This window comes from Bos mutus, chromosome 18, assembly GCF_027580195.1.
Source record: "Bos mutus isolate GX-2022 chromosome 18, NWIPB_WYAK_1.1, whole genome shotgun sequence".
NCBI lineage: Eukaryota > Metazoa > Chordata > Mammalia > Artiodactyla > Bovidae > Bos > Bos mutus.
In genome coordinates, this window is record NC_091634.1 from 3929363 (window position 1) to 3940691 (window position 11329).

General features: G+C 42.5%; 1 protein-coding gene across 1 annotated transcript in view; it reads left to right on the top strand.

Annotated features, from left to right (window-relative positions):
* Nucleotides 1-11329, top strand: part of LOC102266623 (cationic amino acid transporter 3-like) — a 34836-nt gene that overhangs the window by 19299 nt on the left and 4208 nt on the right. The window lies entirely within an intron of this gene.

Consider the following 11329-nt stretch of genomic DNA (forward strand, 5'->3'; position numbering starts at 1 on the left):
TCTTTTGGCAAAACTCGATTAACCTTTGCCCTGCCTCATTCTGTACTCCAAGGCCAAATTGGCCTGTTACTCCAAGTATTTCTTGACTTCCTACTTTTGCATTCCAGTCCTCTATAATGAAAAGGACATCTTTTGGGTGTGTTAGTTCTAAAAGGTCTTGTAGGTCTTCATAGATCCGTTCAACTTCAGCTTCTTCAGCATTACTGGTCAGGGCATAGACTTGGATTACCATGATATTGAATGGTTTGCATTGGAAACAAACAGAGATCATTTTATCGTTTTTGAGATTGCATCCAAGTACGGCATTTCAGACTCTCTTGTTGACCATGATGGCTACTCCATTTCTTCTAAGGGATTCCTGCCCACAGTAGGAGATATAATGGTCATCTGAGTTAAATTCACCCATTCCAGTCCATTTTAGCTTGCTGATTCCTAGAATGTCAACGTTCACTCTTTCCATCTCCTGTTTGACCACTTCCAATTTGCCTTGATTCATGGACCTAACATTACAGGTTCCTATGTAATATTGCTCTTTATAGCATCGGACCTTGCTTCTATCACCAGTCCCATCCACAGCTTGGTGTTGTTTCTGCTTTGGCTCCATCCCTTCATTCTTTCTGAATTTATTTCTCCTCTGATCTCCAGTAGCACATTGGGCACCTCCCGACCTGGGGAGTTCATCTTTCAGTGTCCTATCTTTTGGCCTTTTCATACTGTTCATGGGGTTCTCAAGGCAAGAATACTGAAGTGGTTTGCCATTCCCTTCACCAGTGGACCACATTCTGTCAGACCTCTCAACCATGACTCGTCCGTCTTGGGTGGCCCCACAGGGTATGGCCTAGTTTCACCGAGTTAGACAAGGCTGTGGTCCATGTGATCAGATTGGCTAGTTTTCTGTGATTGTGGTTTCAGTCTGTCTGCCCTCTGATGCCCTCTCTCAGCACCTACCATCTTACTTGGGTTTTTCTTGCCTTCAGTTTAGTTGCTCAGTCATGTCCTACTCTTTGCAACCCCATAACTGCAGCACACCAGGCCTCCCTGTCCATCACCAACACCTGGAGTTTACCCAAACTCATGTTCATTGAGTCAGTGATGCCATGCAACCATCTCATCCTCTCTTGTCCCCTTCTCCTCCTGCCCTCAATCTTTCCCAGCATCATGGTGTTTTCAAATAGGTCAGCTCTTCACATCAAGTGGCCAAAGTATTGGAGTTTCAGCTTCAACATAAATTCTTCCAATGAACAGCTAGGCCTGTTCCCTTTTAGGATGGACTGGTTGGATCTCCTTGCAGTCCAAGGGACTCTCTAGAGTCTTCTCCAATACCACAGCTCAAAAGCATCAATGCTTCAGCACTCAGCTTTCTTTATAGTCCAACTCTCACATCCATACATGACTACTGGAAAAACCATAGCCTTGACTAGACGGACCTTTGTTGGCAAAATAATGTCTCTGCTTTTTAATATGCTGTCTAGTTTGGTCATAACTCTCCTTCCACTGAGTAAGTGTCTTTTAATTCATGGCTGCAGTCACCATCTGCAGTGATTTTGGAGCCCCCAAAAATAAAGTCAGTCACTGTTTTCACTGTTTTCCCATCTACTTGCCATAAAGTGATGGGACCAGATGCCACGATCTTAGTTTTCTGAATGTTGAGCTTTAAGCCAACTTTTTCACTCTCCTCTTTCACTTTCATCAAGAGGCTTTTTAGTTCTTGTTCACTTTCTGCCATAAGGGTGGTGTCATCTGCTTGGACATGGGGTATCTCTTCACAGTTGCTCCAGCAAAGCGCAGCCACTGCTCCTTACCTTGGAGGTGGGGTATCTGCTCACGGCCGCCACTCCTGTCCTTAGAAGTGGGGTATCTCCTCTGATTGTTCACCTCTCCTGTGCCACACCTCTGCTGCTCACTGCTCCTGCACCACTAAATGCTTTTAGGGGCCTATATTATTGCCAGTGGATAAGTGACTGTAATGATGTATAATTTTTAAGTATTCTTTTCAGACCCCAATACACATACAAAAAGGGCATGATTTGTAAGTGTGCAGCAAGATGATATTTCACAAAGAATGTATAACAATGGAAGCAGCTACTGGAGAAAGGAATAAAATATTAACCTGCACATACAAAGCTCCTCCTCATGCTTCTTTTTAGCAAAAATGCAGAGAGGGCTGTCTGGGGAGGAAAGGCAGGTAACTGTATACTGTGTCCAGTGCTGCCTTTGAAATATAGGACAGAGGTAAGTTGGAAGTAAAAGGAGGGGAACAGATCCACTTGCAAACAGTGACACAAGAAAGCTAAGGCGGCTATATTACTATCAGACAAAGTGGACTCTAAGAAAAGGAGAAGATAACAGACAAAGTGGATCATGCCATCATGGTAAAATGATCGCTTTTCTCTTTTCCCCAGCTTTATGGAGACATAGTCTAATCTTTTGTAAATGACTATTTCTCTTTACTTTTCTGTCACAGACTCCTGGAGTTACACAGTAGAGTTGATGATGGGAAGTTCTTAATTGGAAAAACAAAAAACACCTGCATTGTCAGTGGTGAGGGAAAGAAGTAGTAAGTAATGATTTATTGATAAATGGTTACAATTGTGTGGAACTAAAAGACAGGAAGTGAAAAAGGATAGACAGGTTAAAGAGTTAGAACAGAGTGTCTGACACCGAGATTATGAACATTCAAGATATTGATAATAATGAACTAGAGGGTTGTTTGTGGGAATGAGCATCTGTAGTAGAGTGAAGGAGGGATACAGATCAAGAAACTGAGCAGCAAGATATTAGATGAATTAAAATACAGATGGAGGTGGACGAACAGAATTAGAAATATCACTGCCTTGCTAGTTCTCATGACAGTACAGGCTTAGGAAGAAATTAATGGAGATTGAAACTGTCAGGGGAAACTTTGTCAGAAGGGGTTGACATCACCCGATTCTGTTCTTTGCTTACTGCTGTGGGCCAACCAGATATCCTGTGCTACCAATGTGCTGTAAGAGGCAACACAGAACACTGCCCATAAAAGAGCCTTGATGAGAAATTGAATCAACCCTTCCAGGTTATTCTGGCCGGTCTAAGGATTAAATTAACATGAGATAGCTTAAAGGAACAAAAATCAAGTGATAGCTCAATAATGTGGTGAAGGTGAAAGAGGAGAGTGAAAAAGCTGGCTTACAACTCAACATTCAAAAAATGAAGAGCACAGCATCCAGTCCCATCACTTCATGGCAAATAGATGGGGAAACAATGGAAACAGTGGCAGATTTTTTTTCTTGGGCTCCAAAATCACTGCAGACAGTGACTGCAGCCATGAAATTAAGACACTTGCTCCTTGGAAGAAAAGCTATGACAAGGCTTCACAGTGAATTTAAAAAGAGATATTACTTTGCCGACAAAGGTCCATATAGTCAAAGCTATGCTTTTTCCAGTAGTCATGTTGGATGTGAGAGTTGGACTATAAAGAAAGCTCAGCCCTGAAGAATTGATGCTTTTGAACTGTGGTGTTGGAGAAGAAGCTTGAGAGTCCCTTGGACTGCAAAGAGCTCTAACCAGTCCGTCCTACAGGAAATCAGTCCTGAATATTCATTGGAAGGACTGATGTTGAAGCTGAAACTCCAATACTTTGGCTACCTGATGGGAAGAGCTGACTCATTGGAAACGACCTTGATGCTGAGAAAGATCAAGGGCAGGAGGAAAAGGGGACGACAGAGGATGAGATGGTTGGATGTCATCACCAAACTCAATGGACAGGACTTTGAGCAAACTCTGTGCGGGGAGCCGGTGAGGCATTCTGCTCATGACAAAGGTCATGAGGAAGGAGGCTCGGCATACGCAAAGGCGGGATCGAGCCTCAGGAGTCCCCCCGGATATTCTCGAGCATTTTCCCCCAAAAAACCAGAGTCTGCCTACTTTATTGCTTTGTGCTCTCACCTCTGACTTTACTGGGGCTGTCCCTACCACCATCTCTCTCTCAAATGTCAAAGAATTAACTTACAGCTCCAATTAATAAAGTTCCTGGGCAATTAGGAGTGTTTAAATCCAAACCCCTCAGATGGCTCTCTAACTCGCCTGACAAGTTTACCCGGACTCCTGCAGCTATGCATACGATTGTTTACAGTCTCCTAGCCTCCAGAGGCATGGGAAGCAAGATATTCAAATAGCTTAGAGCCTCTCAGAGAGTTAAAAACTGTCAGAATAAACTAGTAAAGGATTTCATTGATGAGTCAATGCTTGTTGCCAAGTTTTTTTTCCCCTAAATTGTATCCTTGAATGTGTATTAATTAATAGTTGGTATATAGAAAAAAAATAAGTAGTGGCCTTGGTGTTAGTAACTTTAGACCCTTAAGGTAATAAATTATTTTCTTTGTTGTGTAAACCATTACACATCCGCCCTATAGGAATGCAATTTTATCTTTGGAAGATGGTGCCAAACCTTAAAATAATTACTCTTAGAGAAAATAAGTCTTTGTTGATAAGTCCTTGTCAAGAGTCATAAAATGTTAGTAGGCCTTCTGGCCAGAAGATGATGTAAATCACCTAAACCATTTGTATACGATAAATTTGCAGGAAAGAAACCCTGGTTTTTGATAAGAATCAAAGACTGCTGACTTTGCATCCCCTATTATCCTCTATGTGTAACTTAGGTATAAAAGCCCCTGTTAAAGCTACTGAATTGGCCTTGCTCACCAACGCTTGGTCTCCCCATGTCATTCTTTCTTTTAACTTCCAGCTGAGTCTCCATCTGGGCGCGAACCCAAATCACACGTCTACTAATTATGCCTGGGCTTCTAAGACCCACTGAGAAGGTGTCTAGGGTGAGGCACCTTCCGCTATATGGAGAGGGCGCCTGCTCCATCTAAGTGGTGCAAACTTCTTGTCTTGAAGTTTTATTGGTCTCCCCGACAGAACCAAGCTACTCAGCTTCTTTTCTCCACTGAATTTTCCTACTGAGCTCTCCTCATTCTATTACTCTTTATATCTTTGATAAATAAATAAATAGTCGCCGACGCCGTCTCCCCTTCGAGAATACCCTGGATCAGCCGGGGCTGGTCCTCGGCAACTCTGGAAGTTGGTGATGGACGGGGAAGCCCGGCGTGCTGCAGTCTGAGTGACTGAACAACAATTCAGGGGAGAGACCAAAGAAAACTGAGCAACTGACCAGAATAACCAAATCCTTTCCCTTCCATACCATCTTCAGTTAAAGACTAAAGGGAGTGTTGGGGGTAGTGGTCTGGGACTTGAAAGGGAAGGAAGGCAATTCACATGAAGATGGAAAAACAAATGGTCGGTAGATTCATGTTAGCCAGGTCAGGTAGAGAGCATAGACAAAGAGGGGACTCAGATCTACAAGTCTCAGTGGGTTTCCTGATAACTTTGAAACATTTGCTTGCATGCAGAGATGTTTGCCTTAGTAATTTGAGTCATTTTAATTACACATATTAATCAGAATTCTTAACCCTTAGAAACTTTAGTTTCTATTGAGAAACAAGAAGTAAACAACTGTGAACTATTTGTTATACCAGCATTGAGAAACAAGAAGTAAACAATTGTGAACTATTTGTTATACCAGTATTTTTTTAATTGAAGTATCTCCAATTAAAATTAAATAATTTTTTAAATAAAAAAATGCTATCAACTTAAAAAAATTGAAATATCATTGGTTTACCATATAACATTAATTTCAAATATACAACACAGTGATTTGGTATTTTTTCAGATGATACTTCAGTAGAAGTTATACAAGATAATCGCTATAATTCCTTCTGCTCCAAACATATCCTTAATGATTACGTATTCAGTTCAGTCACTCAGTCATGTCTGACTCTCTGCGATCCCACTGACTCCAGCATGCTTGGCCTCCCTGTCCATCACCAACACTCAGAGCTTACTCAAACTCACGTCCACCAAGTTGGTAATGCCACCCAACCATCTCCTCTGTGGTCCCCTTCTCCTCCTGCCTTGTGTCTCTTAATCCCATACCCTCAATTTGCCCCTTCCCCCTTCCCTGTCTTCACAGATTGCCACTTGTCAGTTTTCTGAATTGGTGAGGCTGTTTCTGCTCTGCTATATACATTCATTTATATTATTTTTTTCATATTCTACACATAATATTATACAGCATCTGTAAAAATACCAAAGTCACTAGGCAGTCTACCCAAAAGTAATATAAACCAAGTCTTCGCATCAGGTGCTAAAGTTTTGGACTTTGAGCTTCAGCATCAGTCCTTCCAATGAATATTCAGGACTGATTTCCTTTAGGATGGACTGGTTGGATCTCCTTGCAGTCCAAGGGACTCTCAAGAGTCTTCTCCAACACCACAGTTCAAAAGCATCAATTCTTCAGCGCTCAGTTTTCTTTATAGTCCAACCCTCACATCCATACATGACTATTGGAAAAACCATAGCTTGGACAGAAGGACTTTTGTCAGCAAGGTAATGTCTCTGCTTTTGAATATGCTGTCTAGGTTGGTCATAACTTTCCTCCCAAGGAGCAAGCATCTTCTACTTTCATGGCTGCAGTCACCATGCAGCCACAGGGTCATTTCCAATAAGTCAGTTCTTCTCATCAGGCAGCCAAAGTATTGCATCTTTAGCTTCAGCATTAGTTTTTCCAATGAATTTTTAGGACTGATTTCTTTTGGGATGGCAGACGACCCTAACCCACAAGAGGGAGCAAGGAAAGTGGAGCAGGTGTAGGGAGAGAAAGACAGGAAACCCCAGGAATTAACACCACCGCCAAACAGAATACTCCAGCTCGAGGGAACCACCACAGACTGAAGGATGAGTCTGCTCCTTCAAATGTGACAGCAGTGATGAAAGACTGCAAAAAAATACATAAAAAATCAAGCAGATGTGCCATCAAAAATAAAGATACTATGCTTCCAATAAGCTTCAACATGGATGAACCTTGTGGTCAATACTAAGAGAAGGCATTTCCATGGGAAATGACAAAGACCGAAGGTTTCCACTTAAGTGAAGTACCTAGAGGGTTAGATTAATAGAGTAGAATGGTGATTGCCAGGAACTGCAGTGGAAGAAGAGGGAATTTTTGTTTAATGTATACAGTTTCAGTTTTGCAAGATGAAAAAAAGTTCAAGAGATTGGTTGTACAAACTATGAAAGTCCTTAACACTTTTTTTTTTGTCCTTAACAGTTTTGAACTGGACACTTAAAATGGTTAAAATGGTAAATTTTATGTTACACATGTTTTACCACAATAAAGACCATTTCAGAACTACCCACGGATGGTAACCACAGAAGAGTCGGGGCTGATAGCTACACTGCAGGTGTTTCCCCCCGACTCCAATCTCACCCCAACAAGCCAGGGGTGAGGATTGTCTTCTGTGTTCAGGACTCCCCACTTCTGTTCTTGGAGATGTCTCAGCTCCAGCCCCGCACGGCTTACCCTCAGCCTCCCTGACTGACCCAGTGCTCCAGCCTCTGCTCCAAGGATCCAGTAAATCTCGGGTCACCCTCTTCTGTAGGAGACTGGGCGCTGAGTTCACATCCTCCCAAAGAGACCCCTGCAACCCCAGAGTGCAGAGGGGTCAGCCCGGCTCCAGCCAGAGGGTGGAGAGACCTGTTTTCTAGATGAAAGTGTGCTGTGTCTGTGTGCACGTGTGTAAGGAAAGGTGGGGGAGATTAGATCAGTGCTGTGAGACTCTAGGACAATTTTACTCATGTTCAAATAATACTAGCTATTAATTACCCTTAAGTAGTGGTTATGATGTGGACACTGATTTCAGGCTCCTGTGTTCTTCTGGCCCTTGGAATCTATGGGTTCGTCCTCTTCTGCAGATATTTCGGTAACTGTAAGGGACTTGAACACCCACAGATTTAGGTTTGTGTGAAGGACCAAATGCTTGCTGACTTATATTCAGTCCCCTTTGGGTTTGCTACATCCAGTAACTGTGTGAAGCTTGTTCTATTACTTATCATGGGCAGCAATTTTTTAAAATGGTGGTAAAATACACATAACATAACATTAACCAACTTAACCGTTTTAAGTGTACAGTCCAAAAATGTTACGGGTGTTTACATGATTGTGCACCCAGTCCCTGGAACACTTTCACCTGTGTCCCCATTAAATGATAACTCCCCAGTTCCCCCTTGACCTCGCCCCTGGCAACCACCATTCTACATTTGTCTCCACGGCTTTGACTCTTTTCAGTACTTCATAGAAATGGAATCATGCGATATTTGTATTTTTGTGACTGGCTTAAGTCACTCAGCATAATGTCCTCAAAGCACCTCCACACTGTAGCATGCGTCAGAAAGTCCTGCCTTTTTAAGGCTTAGTGATATTCCACTGTGGGTATAGACCTCCTTGTGTTTATTCATTCCTTCCTGGGTGGATATTTGTGTTACTTCCAACTTTCAACTTTCCAACTTGCCAGAAGAATCCTGCGGATAGAGGAGTCTGGCAGGCTACAGTCAATGGGGTCGTGAACAATCAGATACGCTTTCAGCTCCTATGGATAATGCTGCTATGACCCTGGGTGTACAGCTATCTCTTTGAGAATCAATTTTCATTTCTTTTGGGTGTACTGGCTGAAGTGGAATTGCTAGACTATTGCAAATTATTTTTGACTTTGGAGCAACCACCATACGTTATCCAGAGCAGGTGCGCCATTTGACAGGCACAAGGGCTCATCAGCAGAATTTAAAGAAGAAAACGCGGGTCCAGAAAACTAAATGGCTTCCTCAAGGGCACAAGGTGTTGGCGGAACCAAGATTCTAACCAGAGCTGCCTGCTTCTTTGAATGCTTGCTCTGAACCAAAATGCTAAACTTGGACTTTAGAGTAACAGCATGGAACCACCTGGCAGGTGACTCCAGTAAATCTGGGTCACCCTCTTCTGCCTTGGGAGACTGGTCAGAGTCAGATCCTCCCAAAGAGACCCTCAACCCCAGAGTGCAGGGGATCATTCCAGCTCCATCGGAGGGTGGAGGCCTCCTTTCCATCACCAACTGTCTGTGTTCACTCAAACTCACGTCCATCAAGTCAGTGATGCCATCCAGCCATCTCATCCTCTGTGCCCCTTCTCCTCCTGGACAATTTTACTCCTTCCAATAATATCAGAGTCCTTTCCAATGAGTCAACTCTATGATGTGGCCAAAGACTTTAGTTTCAGTTTTCATCATTCCTTGGAAAGAAATCCCAGGGCTCTTCTGCAGAATGGACTGTAACTTGGATCTTGAACACCCACAGATTTAGGTTTGTGTGGAACACCAAATGTTGCTGACATCAATGTCCTCTTTGGGTTTACCTTCACCCAGTCCAACTCTCACATCCATTCTATTACTTACATGGGCAAAATTTTTTAAATGATGGTAAATACACATAACATAACCTTTGTTGCAAAGTAACCATTTTAAGTGCAGTTGAAAATGTTATCTATGTTGGTCATAACCTTCCTTCACCCAGTCCCTGGAACACTTTTAATTTCCCCATTGAACAATAACCATCTGTAGTGATTTTCAGCCCAGAAAACCAAATTCTGACATTTGTCTCCACAGCTTTGACTCTTTTCCCATGAAGTGATGGGACAGAATCATGCGATCTTTGTTTTTTGTGACTGGCTGTTGAGTTTTCAAGCAAATTTTTCAAAGCTCTCCACACTTTCACTTTCAGAAGGTCCTTTTTTAAGTTCCTATTCACACTCTGCCATAACCTCCTTGTGTTTATTCATCTGCTTATCTGTGGATATTTGTATTTGTGTTTCTCCCTTGCCAAAGAATCTTGATTCCAGTCTGTAGGCTCTTCAATGTCCAGCATTTCTCAGTGATGTAGTCTGCATATAATGTTAAATAAACAGGGTGACAATATCAGCCTTGATAATCTATTTTCATTTTTTTGGAACCAGTCTGTTGTTGGAATTGCATGTCCAGTTCTAAATTATTTTTAACTTTGGACCAACTACAAATTTATCAAGAACAGGATCAGGTGGTTTGACAGGCACATCTCTCATCAGAATTTTCTAAAGTTTATTGTGAAAACACAGTCAGAAAACTAAATGGCATAGTCAAAAAAACAGAAATAGATGCTTTTCTGGAACTCTCTTTCTTTTTCCATGATTGCAGTGGATCTTTGAATGCTTGCTTTGAACCAAAATGCCTCTGCCTTTGGAGTAACCAGCATGGAACCACCTGTTCAGGTGTTCACATATTGCTGAAGCCTGGTTTGGAGAAGCCCTGTAGTGAGGTGTATTTCATGCCTCAAAGAGCAGGACACAGAGTCCTACCATTTCTGATTCAGAATGGAGACGAGGCCTCTTGCCCTCCAGGCAGTGGTTTTTTTGGGAACATAATTGCTTTACAATGTTGTGTTGGCTTCTGCTGTACAACAACGTGAATTAGCCATGTTTACATTTATCCCATCCCTCTTTAACCGCCCCCTCCCTCCCTCCCGCATCCCACCCTCTAGGTCATCACAGAGCCCCCAGCTGAGCTCCCTGTGCTATACAGCAGCTTCCCACTAGCTGTCTATGTTACACACAGTCGTGTATATTTCAATGCTACGATTTCAGTTTGTTCCCCACCCCTCCCCGCCCTGTGTCCACAAGTCCATTTTCTACATTTGTTCCTCCATTCCTAACCTGTAAATAGATTCATCAATACTGTTTTTTTTTAAGATTTCATATACTTGCATTAATATACACTAGGTCCTGTCACACAGAGTGAAGTAAATCAGAGGCAGGCCACTCTGGTGTGTGTAGGGGGGCACTGGGGGAGAATGGATATGTGAATATGTATGGCTGAGTCCCTTGGCTTTTCACCTGAAACTGTCATAACATTCTTAATCGGCTATACCCCAATACAAAATAAAAAGTTTTTTTAAAAGAGAAAAGAAAAAAAGAGGCCACTCTGGTTTGCTGATTTGACTAAGCTGGGCTAGAGTCTGTCCCTCCTTACAAATTCCATTTCATTCTGCCCCAAAGCAGTTCCAATTTAATGTCAGTCTGCAAACAACACAACAGAAAGCTTCCAGGTTTCAGGATCCTTGGTGAAGAAAGGTGTGGAGTCTGAGTTCTCTGATCAGCAAGCCCCTTGAAAGACACTGCGTCCCTATCCAAGAAGGCAGGGAATAATGACGATAAAAACCTCCCCTGAATTACACAGGACAGCAAGACAGAGACGGTAGGCACTTTGTGCAAAATCAGACCAGCTGAGAGGTGCAGGAGCTTGGATGTGAACCAGCAGAGCAGGTGGATTTCAATTAAAAAATCATCATTCTTATCCACTCAGCTTTTACTGATTAAGCAGCTACTGCATGTGCCCAGGACTGTGCTGGAATCTTTTGCTTCTGAAGAAGCAGAAAATTTTTGCTTTCTAGG